Source organism: Anthonomus grandis, chromosome 10 (assembly GCF_022605725.1).
Source record: "Anthonomus grandis grandis chromosome 10, icAntGran1.3, whole genome shotgun sequence".
Lineage (NCBI taxonomy): Eukaryota > Metazoa > Arthropoda > Insecta > Coleoptera > Curculionidae > Anthonomus > Anthonomus grandis.
The window spans coordinates 29,593,985-29,615,190 of record NC_065555.1 but is presented as its reverse complement, the minus strand read 5'-3'; the positions used below and the strand labels follow the sequence as shown (position 1 = coordinate 29,615,190).

The window sequence follows — 21,206 nt, the reverse complement described above, 5'->3', positions numbered from 1 at the left end:
GTCAAAAAATGAATGTATTTTTACATTTGCAAGTGTTGTTTATTCTTTTTGAGATGCTAAAGCAGTAATATCCTGCGTTTTATTAGTAACTACTAGTCAACCAAAGTGTCTTGGCCTCTGAGATGCGCAAATAAAGAAGTGAAAGAGTTAGGGTGCGAGGAAGATGCAAAACATAAAAATCAATAAATCGAGGCTCATGTACTACATTTACATCCAGTATATTTGACGCGCTTTTTAAATTTTATTTAATTTTTGTTTTAATTAAATTATATTATGAATAGTAAATGAACGCATGAATTAATATATTTACCAAGTAACAGTGTATTCCAAGTGTGTACCAGCCTTAACGGAAATTACTTAGGATACAAATTTTGAATGAAATTATAAAATAAATAAATAATTATAACAAAGGTATTTATATTACTTTATTTAATAATCCTAAATTAAATCCAGTGTAATATTTACCAATATTTATTTATTATGTATTTCATACATTTTGTACATAATATCTATGGATACATATATTTAATTATATACATATAATTAATACATTATAAATAAATTTATATAGATATAATACATAAAAAATGTTCTTATTATAAAATTAAATTATGTTATGTAAATTAAAAAAAATGCAATATACCTATCTAATATTTCATTAATAAATTTATACTTAAAGAAATTACAAATTAAGGTACGTTTTATCATCGTCAACTGTTAGATTCTTAATTTCCACAGCTTGTTCTTTCTACATTATCAGTAAGTTCGTCTATTCCAGACAAGTCACTTTCTGGTTTATCCGACTCATTAGAGTAATCACTGTCTGTTTTAACATCGCTATCGTTAAGGTTAATTATAACCTTTTCTATAGCTATATCAATTGTAGGTTCCTTTAAAATAAATTCTTTTTCAAATCGTTCTGCTCGTTCACATTTTGATTTCCATTCGTCTATTGAGAATTCTCTAAAGAAATCATCACAATGTTTAATTACCTCATTGAAATTTAAATTAACATTTTTTTGACAACGAATTGTTTTAATTCAGCCTAAACCAATGGGATTAAGGTCTGGATGGTATGGAGGTAATCTTAGCACATCGAGACCTTTTGCATTGAAAAGCTCGTCTATTTCATATCTTTTATATTTGGGTTTATGCAGTTTTATTAAATGATATAGTTGCGGCTTTAACATGTTATCGTCATATGATATACCCCTTAAACGTAACCATTGCTGCATTTCTGCTTTTTTTGTTATTGTTGTTGGTGCTTTATCTATTTGCTTATTGTGGTATGGAGCATTGTCAATTACCACAACAGACCTTTGCTTTAGGTTTGGAATGAGATTGTCTGAAACCCATTTTTTGTAGTTATCATAATTCATATCTTGATGATAATCGCCACTTGTGCTGTTGGATTTCCATCTAATATACACATTGGGGACAAAACCATCTTCGCCACCTGCATGATCTATAATGAGACGTGGTCCCTTGCCTGTTGGTTTTTTAATGCCTTCCAAAGAGTTATCACTCCAATCTTTTAAGTGAGTATGCGTTGAGTGAATGTATGTCTTGTCCATATATACTATATTTCTACCTTCTTCTTTGTACTGACGAATTTTTTTAAGAAACTCTATTCTTAGCACCCTGATCGGTTGCTGCTCCATTAGCACTCTTTGATTGCTCTTAAATTTTTTCCATCGAAAACGGATTTTACGCATTTCCTTACGCAGAGTCTCTTTACATCCTTGATACCCAGTATCTGCGACATATTTTGCATGCACTGTTTTTAATCTAGGAACTGTCTTCTCTGTGAAATGGTGGTTAATTATTGTTCTTCGCAAAATTCCCAAATCTGCGTCGTCCAAGCGAATTTTAATTTTGGTATTTTTATTAGTTCTTTTAGGTGTTAAAAACGATGTTGATTGGCCTGATGTAACCAATGTTGCCTCTTTTTTAATTCGTCAAATACTTCTAATTGATACTCCTGTTGCTGCTGCAACGCGTTCTTGAACCTATAAAAAAAAGTTAATTTATAAATCTGCCAAACAATTACACATAAGGAAAAAATACTTTGCTGTTGCATTAACACGTGGTAAAAATACGAGCTTATACAAAAAATTATAAAATTATAAATAAAGGCGCACCAGGCCAGGAAAATACGTATTAATTGGATTTTCTTAAGTTTTCTAAAGATGATCTAGTGATAAATATCAAATTATTAAAAAATATGTTAATTTTATAAGGGAACAAAGCAATAAAAAGGATTAACTAATTGCGTGTTATTAAGGGGTGTTAAGCTGATTACCTTAAATACAAGTACCTAACCTATATTACCAAACTACCTTCTCCTAGGTAGGTACTTTTTAGGTAAAAACCTAGATATACATATATTTACATATTTGTTTAAAAAGTAAATATTTTAAATTGTGTACAAAAATATAATAACCATAAAAATCTTTATCATGATTTCATAACACGTAGGTACATACCTATGTACATATGTACCTACATTATAAATTTATACATACATTATATAAAGTGACAATTTCCTTAAATCGAAAGCCGCAAAACAATAAACCTTACAAAGCAAAACTAAATTTTCGATGCTCTAATCTTAAAAAATATTTTTTGGGTGGTTCTAAAAAAATCATAGCTTTTGACTCATGTGAATTGTTGACCTCGTCTGAGAAAGGTGTTGTGAAAATATTTTTCCAAAATACGTGCATCGAAAACTTAGTTTTCCATACCTCCTATACAATACATGATGTTTTTGGATAAGCGAAACGAAAATGGATGTTTTTTAGCCAGTCTTATAACAATAAAAAAAGCGGGTGAAAAAATAAAATGTTACCATAGCAACGCATAAAACACTTTTAAAATTATTATTTTTATCATTTAAAAGTGACCGTCTTAATCAAAATCAAATTCTCAATTTAAAAAATTATCAAAACAACCTTTAAAAAATTTAATCCAAAATTTGATGTCCTTATAAAAAATACCGTACATTTCGCGGGATGAAAGGTCATAATTTGTAACTTGTCTTAATTGTTTACTCTTACATCAGTCGCGTTAAAAGCAATAATAATAAGTTAAGTTAATGTAATAATAATAAGTTAATGGTATTAAATACATACATACCTTTTCGAGAGGAATTGAAACTTCTCCAGCTACAGCTTCTGCTTGCATAAAATTTAACACAAATTGCTAATTATTTCCCGACTTTGACCGGTAAGAACTTTATTTTTTTTGAACTAGTTTGAAAGGGCATTTTAAACCATAAAAGTTTTAATATCACCTCACAAAATATTAATAAAGATTTACTGCCGAGTGAGTATAGGTATTGCGGAGTAAACAATGTGAACACTACGAGAGCACCACTTTAAATGAGCTCCCGTCGGTTTTGTCACCGCGCATCCAAATCTCAGAGGCCAAGACACTTTGGTGGACTAGTACACTTAATTACTTACTGTATTTGTATGAAATATAAGAAAATTAATCGAACGTAAAAAAATCGAAATCTTGTGAATGATTGGTTTCGGAGATATGTCGCGTACTCAAAAGGAGGTGGTTCAGTTGTTTAATGCAATTCATCCTGATCGGTCGCCTATTAGCCAAAGCATGGTAAGCAGAGTTGAATCAAAGTTTCGTGAATTCGGGCATGTTCGGGATAATCAAAAAGCTGGTCGGAGTTTAATAACTGTAGAAGATGAGCTTAACGTTTTATTAACAGTCCAATACAATCCCAAAGTCACAATCACAGGCACGGCTCTTAATGTTAATTTATCGCGATCTACAGTGCATAAAGTATTGAAAAAAAGCAAAGTTCCACCCTTATAAAATATTCTTACTTCAAGAGCTATCGAAAGATGATTTTGATCACCGAAATAAATTTTGTAAGCAAATGCAACTATGTAATAATAATAATAATGTTTATTTACGATAATTTCAAATCCATATATAGCCAAATACATAAATACGCCTTGAAGCGGTAAAGCTTGTTAGGGCAAGAAAAAATACAAAATCCGTGAAAAGTCCATATAGAGTATAAAATGACATTTGGTTTAGCGTTCATATTTTTCCCAACTTCTACGTCTAATTAACTAACTAGAACTAGTAACATTTTATCCTGACACAGAACATGTAGTACATACATTACAAACACATTAATATCTTATGGTTGTTAAAATAATTTTAAGCATGTTTTTTACTTACAAAGCATATGAAATGCTCGCCTATCTTTTTCAAAAATCCAGTCTTTTTTTTTTAAAGGATCTTTCATTACTTATTAAGAGTTTTAGAGTTTCTCGAAGACAATTATAAAATTTTGCTGCTAAGTAAGAAGCAGATTTATGGCCCATTTTTTTTTAATAACGAACCATTACACAGTCAGTGTTGTATCGTGTTGGTCTATTATGTTGAACAGGTCGGAGAAATATTTTGTTTTTCGCAATGTACATAACAATATTGAAGAAATATAATTGTTGCAAATCGAATACTCTGGATTGAGTAAAGATCTGATCTTTCGTATTTTAACACACATTGAACTAGGGCATAATAAATTGTTTTAAGCTTGTCAACTTTGAATATTGTTTTTAAATGATCAAATCTGGTTACAGGGTCCCTAGTTTTTGTAATTACATAGTTTATCTGTTGGTCCCATCTTAGGTGACTATCTATCATAATGATAACAATAATTTTGTAAAACGGATAATATTTTCTGACGAAGCAACGTTTACTCTAAACGGCCATGTGGACAGACAGAATTGTTGATACTGAGCGACCGAAAACCCTCATTGGTTCACAGAATCTCATTCACAACACCCTCAAAAGTCAATGTGTGGTGCGGTATGATGGAAGGAAGAGTTTTAGAACCTTACTTTTTTGATGACACTCTCACTGGTAAGAGGAATTTGAACTTTATTCAAAATGATCTTACAACTATTGCTCTGATAACTTTGTATCCGGAATTGGAAAAACCCGACATGCACCAACGTGATATTTTTTCTCCGCAAGATAGAGCCCCGCCACACTATGCTTTACCCATTCGCATTTATCCAGATGAAGTTTTTCCTAATCATTGGATAGGTAGACGAGGGTTTATTGAATGGCCACCCAGATCGCCAGATTTAACTCCCTTCGGTTACTTTTTATAGGAATACTTAAAAAGTAAAGTGTATGTCACTAAAAGTGAGCTTAGGAAATTAGAAATATTACTGCAGATGTCATTGACAACGTTCAAAAAGAATTTTTAAATCGCTTTGATTATTGTTAGGTTGTTAACGGTCCTCAATTCGAACATTTAATTTAAATGAGTATTTATTTAATTTTACATTTTATCATCATTTTTCGTTTAAAATTGCTTCTGTAACCACTATTTATTTGTACCATATTTTTTTTGAGTCACCCTGTATATCTAATTTCCACGTGGAAAACCCCTAAGCCAAATAATAAAATCGGCGGGTTCGGGCATTTTTTTCAGAAACCGCTACTTTACGGATGCATTGTATTTTAGCTGTTGAATTTGACCACTATTCATCATCAAGCTCACATAAAACGTGCCTCCTTATAAATGAATTTTCATAATAATAAAGTATAAAATTTGTTTATTTGGTTTTTTACACATCGATACATAAAAGAGAGTAAAATCAGCTGTTGCTCCGACGCGACGCCGACCTTCATGCAACAAGATCTGCGAGAGTGCGCGCCTTCACGCAATGGCGTGTACTACTGGATCGTCCCGTTGCACTTTGGGTATCACGATCACGCAAACAATAACATCAGCCTACCGGTCTGGCCAGCCCGCCAAATATCGTGCACATGATTTTTTTAACTGTTGTTTTCATGTCAGTCGGTTAAGAGCTCGAATTTTGCTATAAATCAAGAAGTCAGGTCAGGTTGCATGATCCAGATTTAGGGCTTCAAGTGTTTATCAAATAAAAGGTTTTGCATGTGCTAAAGACTTTTGTGACAAAAAAAAATATTAGGATTTATTATAGCTAATGAAAAACAAATGTGGTAAGAGGCCACAGGTGGGAAAGATTTATATTTTCCTACGTTCGTAGAGGCTCTTACTTGGAAAATGAATGTCATATTATAAATACTATCTGGATATAAGACAATAATGTAAATATTTCCAGATAAGTGGTTTTTTTGATATCTCTAAAACTAAATGCTACGACCAATGATGTGTGAAATTTATATCAAGCATGAATGTGATTTGTCATATTTTAGAAAAACCTGCTATAGTAATATTCAGGGGAAAACTGCTGCTTGGCTAATTCTCCAAATAGAGAGGGACAGAATTGTTTAATTGTGCCACTGGAGAGTACTAGTGGGACTGTACTTGTTTATTTTGTATGTTTATCGAAGGACCACAGTTTATATGGCGCTGAACCAATTAACTTAATAAATAAAACAAAACTTTTACAATACAAAATAAGCTGATTTATTTGATCCGAAGACAGGAAAATGGAACAGTTATTCATTAAAGCAGTTGTAAACTATGAATTGTCTTTGTGGTCCTTTTGTATACTTAATTCTACCTTATTTACACTCACTTTGCTTCTTAGCAGGTAACTTCACTCACTTCTTACTAACTACTAACAATGGTGCTTATACTCTAATTACAATGGGTTAATTACTTTAACCTATTGTATCAACACACGACGACCGAACTCATTACTAGCGACAATAATACAGGTAGTTTTAACTGGGTTTAGAGTATAAGGGTACTTACGGACCTTCCTAGGTTATTAAAGGTGTAAAGAGGTGTAAAAAAGGTGTAAAGGTGTAAACCCGTCTTGAGTATTAGGGGTAATACGGATAATAGGGAAAACTTTCGTGAGCAATTTCTCACTCCGATCGCGACTACGACTCGCGATTCGACTCACACACTACTCCTCGACGAGAGTGCCTCAACTCGACTGTGTACTGCAACTTTTGGACCAGTATTTAGCCATTAAGAGTCTGGAGAGAGAGAGACTCATATTAGGGTTTAAAGAATCCAGGGAATAGGGGTAACTCGTGACCCAACCTGACTTCTACAACAACTGAGATCGACTATATATCTAAACTTAGGCTGTGCGACCTTTTAACCAGCTTGTTTTACTTAGTGGGTGTAAAGATGTACAATAAGTGCATGTTTCATAAACAAGGGATGTCAAAACGGGCCTAAGACCTAAGAGCCTAACAGTTTCATGGCAATTTATGGGTTATATTTGTTTTCTTTAAAAGTTTGAAACGTTTAAAAATAACCACTTCAAATTGATTATTTTCTGACCTGTGGGAACCTTCTAGAGATCGATGATGTCCTTAAAATTATGAACATAGACCAATTAAAAATAAATACATCTCAATGACAGAAAAGGGTGTTGTTGGGTTTTTTCTCAACAGTCGCTATATGTTTTGCTCCATCCGCTAAAAAAAAATTGTTTTGAGATACGTCAATGGTTTTCTAACAATTATAATAAAAAACATGGAACCCGCAGTATATAAAGCAGAGAGATAGTATCCTGCACTTATCAAAATGTTCGGAGACTTAGCATCAAGACCCACGACTTTTACAGTATTTTACACCACTGTCACATCCGCAGAGTTTGTAGTTTGACATAGTATTAATTACTGAATCCTGGCTTCAACCAAATATCCTTGACTCCGAGCTTTTTCCACATTCATAAATGGTCTACCATCATGTCTAGGGTACCAAATATAGAGTTTTTCTGTTGTATGATTAGCATAAGTTATTTCACTTTTTTTTTGTTATTATATATACAGTACTTTTCTTCTTTAATGTCCCCCCTCCTCTTTATTTTTTGAACGGATCAATTCAAAATATTGAAACTTGAGGTAATGCAATTGATGAATAAATACTATGTTTTAAAGCAAAATTGACACATGAAAATTTCAAGATGGCTGCTTGGCGCCACCTTGGAAAAAAAATTAAATGGAAAGAGTGGTCTTGTGGCACATCATTTTGAAGCTCCTGAGGAGTACTTTATAACCCTAGAATATAAATTCAATATCTTTAGGCACTACAAAATGGTGGTACATTTAATAATTATCTGAATACATACACATTTAACTTGATATATGGAATAAATACATTGAGTACAATTGAGAACATGCTGGAAATGGTTGTATTGAATTTCTTGTAACAAGAACAGCTGGTACGAAATTTCACACCGAACATTTTAAAATACACTAACATCGATATATTTACAAATATTCGTTATTTTCTGTCGTAAATCCAATACTGAAGCAGGTTCTGTTTCGTACACCTTTTGCTTCAAATAGCCCCATAAAAAAAGTCTAGAGGTCTCAAATCTGGCGAGCGAGCTGGCTATTCTACAGGTCCTTGACGGCCAATCCAACGCTTGGGAAAATTGTTATCTAAATAGTTCCAAACTTGTCTGAAACAGTGTGGTGGAGCTTCATCTTGCTGGAATACAATATCCATATCGAATTCATTAGTATTTGTTTCGAGAGTTTCGGTGATTAGAGAGTTAATAGTATTTTCCAGCATATCCAAATACAGTTCCCCTGTTAAATTTTGTTCGATGAATAGAGACCCCACAATATGTAGTATATTATATTATATTAATATATAAAGATATTAAATTTATATTCTAGCGTTATAAATTACTCGTTAGGAGCTTTAAAATGATGTGCCACAATACCACCCTTTCCATTTAATTTTTTTAATTTTCATCTGTTAATTTTGCTTTAAAACATAGTGTTCATTCATTAATTACATACTAGTAATAGTAATACATTCATCCGTTCAAAAAATAAAGAGGGGGGTGAGGACATTAAAGAAAAGCACTGTATTTCTCTCTCTGTAACCTACATCGAAGTGGAGCTGATTTGTGATTTTCTTTCATCGTAGATTTGCTTACAAAAGCCTTATTTTTCTTGGGGATTTTAATGTATCATTTTTACCGCTCATGAACTCAAGAACTTATTAAATCTTGGCCGGCTCCTTAATCTAAGCAGTTTAATACTTCATAATTAGTTTTAATTTTTAATCGAATTTATCTAAAAAACTTATTTTTATTTTAAATTGTTTCAGAACTACTGATGTAAATCAAAAGATTTTCAAACATTTCTCTTTCCCATATTCGATGCCATTTCTATTCCTGATGCCAGTTTGTTATCAATTTATTTCATATTTACATTGAATATTTAATACTAATCCAAATGCCTTTCTGAAATCCAACCACAATTATCACGCTAAACAAGGATATAAAAAACTTACATTAATGTGATAACAAGTTCCAATAATCGGTTATTAGATTAAGTATATACACCAGAACAGCTGCGGACTCTTTATAAAGCTCAAATACGCCCTTCCCTCGAGTATTGCTCGCATGTCTGAAGCTCTGCACCCAAGCATAGTTTAAACCTGCTGGATTCTATACAGAAGAGAGCTATTCGTCTTATCGACAAACCAGAACTGACAAAGAGTCTGGATAGTCTGGAGCACAGGAGAAAGGTGGCTGATCTCTGTTTATTCTACCGTTATTATTACGGTAAGTACTCCTCTGAGCTGGCAGGTCTGATTCCACCCAGGGCTGTTCCGGCAAGAAGGATGCGTCTAGCAGTTGCGGCTCTCAACATCGAGTCCACCTGCCTACCCCAAGGACGTCGCTGTATCGGGACTCATTCATCTGGAGAACATCTTCTTTGTGGAACGGGCTTCCACCTCACATATTTCCCGACGCATACAACCTGCAGCGATTCAAGATAAATGCCCACAAATATCTTCGCGCAAGCATCACTCCAAGAGTGACACAGGACTTTCTTCTTGTGCTTGTGTTTACCACAAAAAAAAAGTGTTCTCTAATTTTAAAATTAATCTGGTTTAGAATGACAGACCGCTGGGTCTGTCATTCTAAACCAATCTAAACCATCCAAACCTGGGCCGTCCGGTCTGTTATCATGGAGCCTGTTAGCACTGCTGCGCCTTGTAATAGTTTTTGTAGAATCTTAAATAAATACATCGCATCCTAAATACTTCCTAAATTAGCCAAAAAAGAAAATTTTCCTCCTGGTATACAAAAAAATAATTAGGAACACACAACAATTGCCGACATCTGTCAGTTGACAGATATCCTTTTTATGTTAAAAGGTTTAGAACTTTACGTAGTTCAATCAAAGCTCAACCTCAGCAAGCGTACAAAAAAATTTTTATCACTAATTCTGGAATAAATTTTAACGACCCTTCTAATTTTTGGTATTAATAGTAAGAGTTTTTTTTTTTTTGGCCTATTTACATTGTCTCTGCTTTTGCAAGTTACTTTGAAGATGTCTAAAAACCCTTTTTAGCACATATTTTTAATTTAATTCTGAAATATGATGTATTACTGTAATTATGGAAGATTGGAAAAATCAGCCCTATTTATTAATACGATGATCCGACGTCGATTAAGAACTATCGTGGGATTTCCATATTATTCAAATTTTCCAAAGTTTTTGGGAGTCTTTTACCAAAATGCCTATTTTCAGAAATTGAAAATAAATTATAGATTCATCAACATGGATTTTATCCGAAAAGATCATGTATAACTAATTTTTGTTATTTTTCTGTGTCAACTGCGAAGTTCCTAATAATAGGGCGGATGTAATATACACCGATTTTCGCAAAGGATTTGATCAAAATAACATATTTATTCTATTAATGCAAGCTACTGAACAATATGGTCTCTCTAATAACCTCCAACAAGCCGACTTTAATTACAAAGATTAATTTCAAATCTACTGAAATCAGACAACATGCCTAAGACTTGATAGAGATCGAACGGAATGGTTAAAAATACAACATGGGGTCAGACAGGGATACTCTCGTCTTTGATATTCAATTTATATTCGGAAAAAAAATTCAACCAAACTCCTAACAAAGTAGAGGAAGGTGTCCGTTCCTTTGAACAGAACCGACAATACCATGGTGATAGCAGATAGCTTGGAAGCACTGCAAATAATGCAGCGAAACAGAGACAAAAAGTCGCTTATTTCGCGAGATAAAAAAATCGGAGTACAACCAGATAAAATGCCTATGTTATTATAAAGTATATTAGTGAGCATCCGAAATGACGATTTACGATATTTTTTAGTGGTCGAGAGATTTTTTATTTAGAAAAATAACATAAATTGGGTAAATTCGAAAAATGCATATTTTTAGCTTTTACACATAATATCTCAAAAACGGACAAAGCTAGGATATTAATTTTTTTCACCAAAATAAAGCTTATTTATTACACTTTCTAACAGATGTATAGATTGCCACACCGTATTTTGCTTTATATTTTTTAAATGACGTTGAATGGCTGACGTCACAAAAAAATACTCTAAAATTTCATTAAGCGACAAACTTTTTTATTTCTAACTTTTTTCACATACATGCTGCGAAGCAGATTAAGACAACATAACCAAAAAGTTTTTGAAGTAAATTTTTTTAATTTCCGGTGAATAGTTTTTTTGCTATGAATTTTACAAGACCGCGCTATCTATGAAAAACTCTCGCAGCGTGCCTCCCCAACCCGTGCTAGCGGCATAATTATTGGAAATGCGATGCATGCATTTCTCTATTATTTGTATTGTTTCTGTTTTGTGGTTTGTATCGTACTTGGGCCTTTTAGTTAATTAGATTTGGTTTCATTTTGACATTGTTTTTGACATTTTTACAGATGGAGTGTATTATTTGTGAAAAACCTGTGAGTGACAGGGACAAATCTGTGGTGCAAAATCCAAGAGTGCAGGGTCTGCTATCAATTATTAGTCGCGCTTTACAAATAGGCTTCACAAATTTTAATACAAGTAAATCTTCAGAATTTTGGAAACCTCAAAAGAGAAACAAAATAAAAACATTTAAAGACAGCCATATAAAATATGCAAAAAATAAAGGAAATATTTTGATTGGATCGGAATTAATGTTGAGAAGAATATTATGTGCTGCACAACTGAGAGAAATTAATTTAAGTGAGATACTCACATGAATTAACCTTAGTACCATTAGTTATGTTCCATGAAGATGGTTCGATGCGGAAAATAAATAAATCGGATCTTGCTAAAAAAATTGTAGATTTATCTAATACATCGGAAAAAGTTCCTGTAGTACAGTCTTTAATAATAGATGCAATGGCTACAATTTAGGGAATAAATGAAAAATAGTTCGAAACGTTTAACGACTTTGAAAAAGTTCTTTTGAAGAAAATTTTGGACTTTGCTCGAGAATGTCAGGCACCACGCATCACCATAGTTTTTGATACTTACAAAATTTCTTCCATTAAATCAGCTGAAAGAATTAGACGTGGAGAATCTGATGTAGCACAATTTAATATAATTGGAATAAGAAAAGTTGGTGCATTTCGAGATCTGTTAAAATCAGTCCGCAATAAAAGATCGTTGTTAATATTCCTTACTGAATATCTGACTTTAAATAGCTCCACAAATCTTTTAAACGGTGAGGCATTATAATTGCTGGAGGATTTGAAGACCATGAAAAAGTTATTTTGTTGACCAAAAACATTCCTGAGCAATATTTGATGGACTTATATAGCAATCAAGAAGAAGCTGATACACGGATGATTTTACATACAGTGTACGAATCGCAATATAGTCAACGAATTCTGATAAAATCTATAGATACAGATGTGTTCATTTTATTGATTCATTTTTATTGCTCTTTGACTGTATTAAAATCAGTTGAATTATTGATCGAATTGGGACACGGTGCGAAACGACGATATGTTTCAATAAATATGGTTGTTGAACTTCTAGGACAAGAAATTTGTTCCTGTTTTTTGTCCATGCTCTGCTTAACTGGATGTGACACAACTAGTGCATTTTATAAAGTTGGGAAAAGGACCGCATTTGACATCTTAAAGAAGAATCTTTTTACACTCAAAGATTTGACAATATTACCCCTTCTTCCAGAGGATAACGCATTGGAGCTGGCTACAAAATGTGTTGTTGATATATAAAAATAAAGATAAAAATATAACAACACTTAATGAATTACTCTTGCGTATGGCCACAACCACCAATAAGCCATCATCAGAACTGCCAACAACTAACGCGGCCTTTTATCAGCATTTTCTTAGGCGAGTAAATCATTTAAATTATTGACACAAAATTTTATTTTATTATTTTTATCATACAATTTTAGGTGCATGCACCAGCTAAGAATCTGGTGTAATAGTAATTTAGCAAAGTTGGGCTCTAATAATGATCCTGAATATAATGGTTGGATCCTGGAAAACGAATACTGGAATCCAGTTCTTTCAAAGCAACAACCAGTGCCCGAATTTATCAGGCAAGGGTTGAACTTGTGCTGCTCGGATAAGAAGTGCATCAATTCAAAATGCACCTGCATTAAAGAGGGCCTAAAATGTTTTGACCAATGCGGTTGTAAGCAGTGCAACAATCAAAAAGAGGTAATAGATGAAACGCAGTTATCTGAAAACGACGAAGAAGAGGCTGAATTCTATAAACAAGGTATACCTTATTTGTTACAAGAATTAAAAAAAATTATTGCTTTTATTTTTGTACTTTTAGTTTTAAAAAAATGGACTTCTCTAAAATCTTCTAAATAAATTGGTCTGCTAAAATAGCATTAAAAAATCATCTTATCAGAAATATATATTTTAGGTGTAACATTGTATCAACTAAGCACGGAAAAAAAGACTCGTCACAGTTCCGCCGGCCGGCAGGCGCCGGCGCCGTCGCGTCTATCCAAAACCATCACGGCTGCGTCTATAACCTCAGCAAATATTTTTAAGCTTTTTAATTTCGCGGCTTTGTAAAATTCATAACAAAAAAACTATTTGTCAGAAATAAAAAATGTTTGCTTTAAAAACTTTTTGGATTTTTTTTCTTAATTTGCTTCTCAGCATGTATGTGAAAAAAGTTAGTCAAGAAATAAAAAAGTTTGTCGCTTAGTGAAATTTTACAGTATTTTTTTGTGACGTCAGCCATTCAACGTCATTTAAAACATATAAAGCAAAATACGGTTTGACAATCTATACATCTGTTAGAAAGTGTAATAAATGAGTTTTATTTTGGTGAAAAAATGTATCCCCTAGCTTTGTCCGTTTTAGAGATATTATGCGTGTAAGCTGAAAATATCCATTTTTCGAATTTACCCAAATTCATAATATTTTTCTAAATAAAAAATCTCTCGACCACAAAAAAATATCGTAAATCATCATTTCGGATGCTCACTAATATACTTTATAATAATATAGACATTTTATCTGGTTGTATGCCAAAATTTTTTTTAAACAATTCATGGCCTATTTCGCTCCACTAAAAGGTTAAAGGACCATAACGCGTAGTACAGTCAACACTATGGTCTTAATATCAACGTAAAGAAAACGAAAGAAATGATCATCAGCAAAAGGAGATCACCTATACGGCGATGGAACTCGGATTCAACGTGTTCAACAATGTAGCTGCCTTCGAACCATCATAAATAAACAATGAGTGACACAAGAAATAAAATGACGTATAGGAAAAGCAAGGACGGTGTTTCACAAAGTAAGTGCTCAAATCTTCAAAAGTTATAATTCTTGAAACGAGGGTAAGGTACTTATTATGCTAGGTTTTTTCTGTTTAATTGTATGGCGTAGAATCCTGGATATTTACAATAATCACTAGTAAAAAAATTGAGATATTTAAAAAAAAAAATATTCAAAACATTTGAGATGTGGCTGTAAAAGAGGATGCTCAGAATACCATAGACAGCTCACATTATAAACATAAAAGAAAAATTTAAAAAATGCAAAGTCATTTAAGTACACCATTAAAAAAGAAAACTAAATATCCTGGGGCATATTATGAGAAATAAAGATCAATACTCCCTACTGCAAACCATAATACAAGGAAAGGTATTGAAGAAGAACATGATCGTTGCGGAACCTACGAACTTGGTTTAGGAAAAGCTCGGTAGAACTGTTGCGAGGTGTTACAAAAAAATTTATAATTGTCAACAGCCGCAATATATAGGTACCTTAAGAAAAAGAACAACCTTATTAGGTTATTAAAGTTTTACCTTAAAGGGCGTCAGCAGTTTCTCGAGATTCAAGATATGTGGTCACCATTTTTCATATCAAGGTCAGGTGTCCTCCAAGGATCAAATTTGGGGCACTGTCATTTATTATCTTCATAAATGATCTTCTTTCTTTATTGAGATCCAAAATGCGAGTGTTTAGCCTGAAAAAGGTACTAACCATAATCTGGGAGCTAGAAGCTGTTGGTTCGTCTCGACTTATATCGACATCATCTGATGTTTCTTACAAAACTTCTTTAAATGACTGACATGTATTTTTAATATATGTCCTTTACCTCTAACTATCATAGCCTCATTTGCTTTTATTTCTAGTACAGTACATTGATCTTAGCTAAATCGACTCAATAACTTATGACCAGTTAACATATTCTGTACTTTATCTCAGTTTATAATAATGTTTTCGCAGGCTCTTCTTATAGCGTCCTCCTTTTCTCTTCCTTTTGTTTGCTATATCATTATCTCTCGCTTCTTTGTCTGAAAATTCGGATACTAAATGGAATATAGATAGAATCTTGTCTCCAATATTTCTCTTTAATAACAATTCCGAAGGAGATTTTCCTGTTGTTCTATGTGGGTTGTATTATACGCTAATTTGAATATTTTAAGTTCTGTCCGGTATTTCGGGTTATTTGCATGGACAATCTGTAGATGTTTTAATATGACGTATGTAACTTTTAAAAACTTAATTCTTTTCTAGTCGTTCTTCTTGCAGAGAATTCTGACTAACGATTCCTTCATTTCTAAGGTTTTAATTTTCGTTCACTAATAAAATTTGCTACTCAACGTACTCTCAACAGCGTCTAAGAAATGTAATTTGTACTAGATCTGGTTTTAGCTTGTCATGCGCATGCTCTTCAATACTCCTTATACATGGATTGCAAGAATCCTGCAGATTCGGTCAAATTTAGCTTTTTGTATAGTCGTTCTAATGAGCTTTTTTGGAATTCATTCCACCATAAATTTCTACTTCGATGGTAAGTTCTCTATAGTTGCTGCATGTAGTAGGTGCTCTTTTATATAGTGTTGGTCGAAATAGAAGGACCAATAGTGTAGGCATCATCTTATATGTTCCAGATTTCCTGTGAACTGATGATTGTATGGTTCCATTGCAAGTCTTTACAAGAATATGCAGAAAAGGCAAGATTCTCTCGATTTCCACGTGTAATGTAAATATGACGGTCTGATATCGTTGTAGTGCAAGAATTTCGTTCAGATCGGTTTTATTCTTATTCCTGACTGTATATTAAGCCATGCTGATTACATGTTTCTTAATGCGTACTATTGGCTACGACAAGAGATAAAGATGAACCCATTGGAAGTAGGGTCTATGAAAATAGACCATCAAAAGCTCCTTCACTGGTCCCCCAGCAGTAGTGCAATCCGAATTTATGATGTTTTGAGGCATGTTGGTTTACCTATAAATTTCCATATCAAAATTAACGCTATTACTTCTACTTTTAAATACACTATGTCTACTATCTTCAAAGACAAGTGACGTATGAAATGCAACGTTGACATTTTTGGTTCGACACATTTATTTTATTTTCAAGAAGGACCCTTTTTAATTAAGATTCATTTAATCCATTCAAAACAATAACTGACAAAATGATGACGTGGCAATCATTTGTAAACCATTTAGTCTTTCAGTTTGAGTGTCGTACAGTTGCAAGATGCTCCCTTAAAAAACTTAAAGATGACAAATCTAATGACACAGCAGGTTATGCTATAAAATGTCCACTCTTTCCAATTTAACAATCGGAAAATTACTATCAAGATGTTGCCTTATATGTGCAGCATAATGTAGAGATGCTTCATCTTGTCGAAAAACCGATATTTTCGTCAAAACACAAATTAAAGTCGCGTTAAAAAGGGAATTCTGCAACCTCGAGACAGTAGTCGCAGATAAACTGTATAAATGATGAGTATTCTGGTCCGGGAAATGTAGCTGTAGACAAATCGCATGGATGTTGACTTTATCGTTTTTAAGTAAAATCTGTATTGTTGTGACGAATTCATAATGAGTTACTTATTATTATATTGGGTATTACGTCATTTATACCAAAAATCAATTTAGAAATTTTTATCTCACACGGTCAAAAATTGAAAAAAAATGTCTTCTTCTTTTCAAGTTTTGACCGTGTGAGATAAAAATTTCTAAATTGATTTTTGGTATAAGTGACGTAATACCTAATATAATAATAAGTAACTCTTTATCGTTTTTATTTAATAAATTGAATAATGTACGTGAATGTGATAATTGTAAATGAACAGAACTATTTAATTTTTAAACATAATAATTCTAAACCAATTAGCAAATGAAATATCAAAGACCATACGACAAAATCGAAGCATAAGTGCGTGGTCTATGCAAAAATATATTAAATAATGATATTCTCATACTTAACATGAGATCGTGTACTAAAATATGGTATACTACAGTATCTAATTGTAGTGTGGACGAGAGCTTTTGCACTTAAAAGCAACTTGGGATCGTATGTATGTTCGTCTTCAATTATTTTTATTATTTTCTTCCAAAATATCTTACTCCTTAAACGACAACACGGGGTCGCCCATGACCCCATCGAATAATGTTTAACGTATATTTCTCGCGCAAGACCTTGAAGCGCCTTACCCCACCACCTACCTTTTAAACTCGGACATTAGTATTATCGCGGAAAGTGACGTGGGCGGTCGATAAATATTTATCGACTTATTCGTGCTAATTCCTAGTTGGAGTCGCCCGTGACCCATGTTGTTATTTGCGTACTAAAAAAACATGTCGTCGAACCAAAAATATTTAAGTGAAAAGGAGCTCGAAGAGATTGTTAAGCAATACGAACAAGGTGATGAGGATAGTAGCTATGATTACAATGACTTAAGTGATAGTGGAAATGAATCTGATGATTATGAAGAGATGGATGAAGTACATGCGGACGAAATAGTGTATGAACTAAGTGAAAATGAATCATCCGATAAAGATATACCTTTAGTAAATCTTCAAAGAAAAGTAATTTATGGGAGAAATGGCTATAAGTGGTACTCGAAACCTTTTTAAACAAAAAGTACACGAACTATGAAAAAAAATTTGGTTCTACATCTTCCGGGACCTAAAGCTGAAGCACGTAATGCGAAAAGTGGTTATGAAGCCTGGAAACTATTCTTTGATGATAATATCCTTTAAAAAATTATTACTCATACAAATGAAGAGATTATTAGAAATCAGGCAAAATTCTCAAAAGCCCAAAGATATATTGGAGAGACCGATCAGATTGAATTGGAAGCCCTTTTTGGTTTACTGTATACAAGTGGAGGACTAAAACATAACCATGTAAACCTAGACGAGTTGTGGTCTAAAAAATTTGGCCCACCAATTTTTAGAGCCACCATGAGTAAAAACAGATTTTCTTTTCTTATAAAAAATCTTCGTTTTGATGATAAGACTACACGAAACCAAATAAAAGAAAAAGATAAGTTTTATGCCATTCGAGATATTTGGGAAGGATACGTTGAAAATTGTCGGAATAATTATACCCCATCAGAATATGTCACTATTGATGAGCAGCTTTTGGGCTTTCGTGGGCAATGTCCATTTCGTATGTACATCCCAAATAAGCCCGATAAGTACGGCATCAAAATTGTAATGATGTGCGATGCCAAAACTTACTATATGGTATCAGGAATACCCTATATTGGCAAGGAAGATCGTCCAAGCAATCTTCCTATTCCCACACAATATGTTTTAAAATTATCTGAACCCATACAAAAAACTAATAGGAATATCACAGTAGATAATTGGTTTTCATCAATGGGTTTAGCAATGTCACTGAAGGAAGTTGGACTTACATTAGTAGGTACTCTACGAAAAAACAAACCCGAAGTACCAACCGAATTTCTTAAACCAAAAATATTAGAGAGTAACAGATTTGCATTCGATGAAAATGTGGTTTTAGTGTCTCATTCTCCTAGTAAAAAAAAAGTAGTACTTCTTATGTCAACAATGCATAATAGCAATGAAGTTGACAACCTATCAGGCAAGTCTGAAATTAATTTGTTTTATAATGGTACGAAATGTGGTGTTGACGTTTTTGACCAGCTATGTCACGGTAAATCAGTATCAAGAAGAACTAAAAGATGGCCTTTACGAGTTTTATATGGCATGCTTGATGGAGGTGCCGTAAATTCATATGTAATTTACCAAGCAAACAACAGCAATACTAATAAAAAATTCCACGAAGAATGTTCTTATTGCAGCTGGGCGAGGAACTAACTATAAAGCATATGAAGAGGAGGCTTGAAATTCCGAATTTACCAAGTACTCTCAGGTAACAGGAACAAAAATAGTGTTTTTGCTTATTGATCTAAAATCCTAATTTTTTGTTTCAGGCTGCAAATTTTAGAGATATTGGGTATAGCGGAAAATAACACCTCTAGACAGGCACCACCTCTTGCAGAAAACAACAAAAGTAAACGCTGCTCTATTTGTCCTCGGACGCAGGATAGGAAAGGCAGAGATCAATGTGTCAAGTGTGAACGAAAATTATGCGCCGAACACAGAGACGCAATTTGTCAATTTTGTATTTAAATATTTGGTTGTTTTTTCCTAATAAATCTTTTAAAAGTCTTTTTATCTTGTATTTTTTTTATAAAAATAAATATACCGCAAAAGGTGGGCATTCCACATAGATCTTAAATAGGGGTCATGGGCGACTCCATGTTGTCATTTATGTGTTTATATTTTCATGTTGTCGTTTAAGGGTTAATACATAATAACTTCATCTAAACAAACAGTTTATGACTCACGAAATTGTTGTTAAATTATTTTTACCTAAATTTGGACGTTAAATTTTGTGAAATTAGACTCTTCATCTGATAAACTGTTTATTATCGCCAATACAATTAAGACGTTATTAGCAATCAGGACCACTTTATTTAAAGTATTCCCTAAATAGCTTATTATGATATTTATTATAGCTATGCAGTACTGCTGTCTTAGGAGATATTAGTTCTCTTTTTTCCCTTGAAAAATGTCTATGGAACTATCTGCGTGGCTGAAAAGTGAGTTTGAATTGAATCTTTTAAGTACTTAGCGTGAACTCAAGGAAGTAACTAAGGTAAATACTCGGGCAGAGGTGGTCTGTAATTAGTGCAAGATCTGTCTGTCCAATATTGCTATCGAAGTTCGCAAGATATCGGTTCCATTAATTTTCAATTTAAATCTGACTTTAAAGGTCTTTACTAATATTTATTTAACCCTGAAACAAAATCCAATACTTTTATTAAATATATAAAGTTTCTCGTTTCTTCTAAACAAACAGTTTAGTTCACAAACAATAAATAGTTCACAACATAATGCGCCTCTGCATTATGTTACTACATGTTGAAACCCACAAAATGTTAAACTTAAATACTTTTTGTAAGCCAGCAACAGCGTATTTACAGACTAGAAAGTCATGCGTTGCGGGTGGCCTATAAGTAATTTGTAAGTAATAGGTTAAGTAGTACACGTGTGAATATTGAGGCAGGTAGTCGCAAGGTTAAGTTTATGTTTTTCTGTAAATTCTTTCGGTGTCTTTTTATGGTAAAATAAAAGTTTTTTTCTCTGCGTTAATTCAGTGGAGTTTCATTTCTGAACGGGTAGTTTGTAGTGAACCCACACTACAGCTCTGTGTATATTTTTAGATAAAATATTAATTCTAATCAGTAAATGGAAAAAAAATAGTTAAATAACTTTCTTATGTACTAGATCCAATATCGATGGACTTTCTTCAAGGCTATATTTCAATTTGAAAATAATATTTGATTTGACCAATAAACAGAAATTCATAGAGGATCTGAATAGAAATGCGGCTATAACCCCGGAAATGGTGGAATCAAGCAAATAGAATTTATTGATCGCTTTAAATATAGTCAAGCCGTAAATGGAGCACATTTTGAATATTTTATCTGAGTTGCTGTCCTGTTTTTTTTTATAAATAGACCTTACTAAATCATAATATTCTCATTAATTATTGACATATTCTACATGGAACGAGCATAAAACACAGTTAGAATACGATATCGATGTACAAAATAAAATAAAAAAATATTGGTCATAACTTTTTTTAAGCATATATAAACAAAACTTATTTAAATTGAAAATTTCAAC

The 21,206-nt window shown here is 32.9% G+C and overlaps 1 protein-coding gene and 1 long non-coding RNA gene across 2 annotated transcripts in view; both read left to right on the top strand.

Annotated features, from left to right (window-relative positions):
* LOC126741745 (aryl hydrocarbon receptor protein 1) overlaps window positions 1–21,206 on the top strand; it is a 417,955-nt gene that overhangs the window by 184,492 nt on the left and 212,257 nt on the right. The window lies entirely within an intron of this gene.
* On the top strand, window positions 17,757–19,682 carry LOC126741746 (uncharacterized). The gene is made up of 2 exons (XR_007662311.1): window positions 17,757–19,383; window positions 19,445–19,682. It is a non-coding gene; the product is annotated as an uncharacterized LOC126741746 (long non-coding RNA).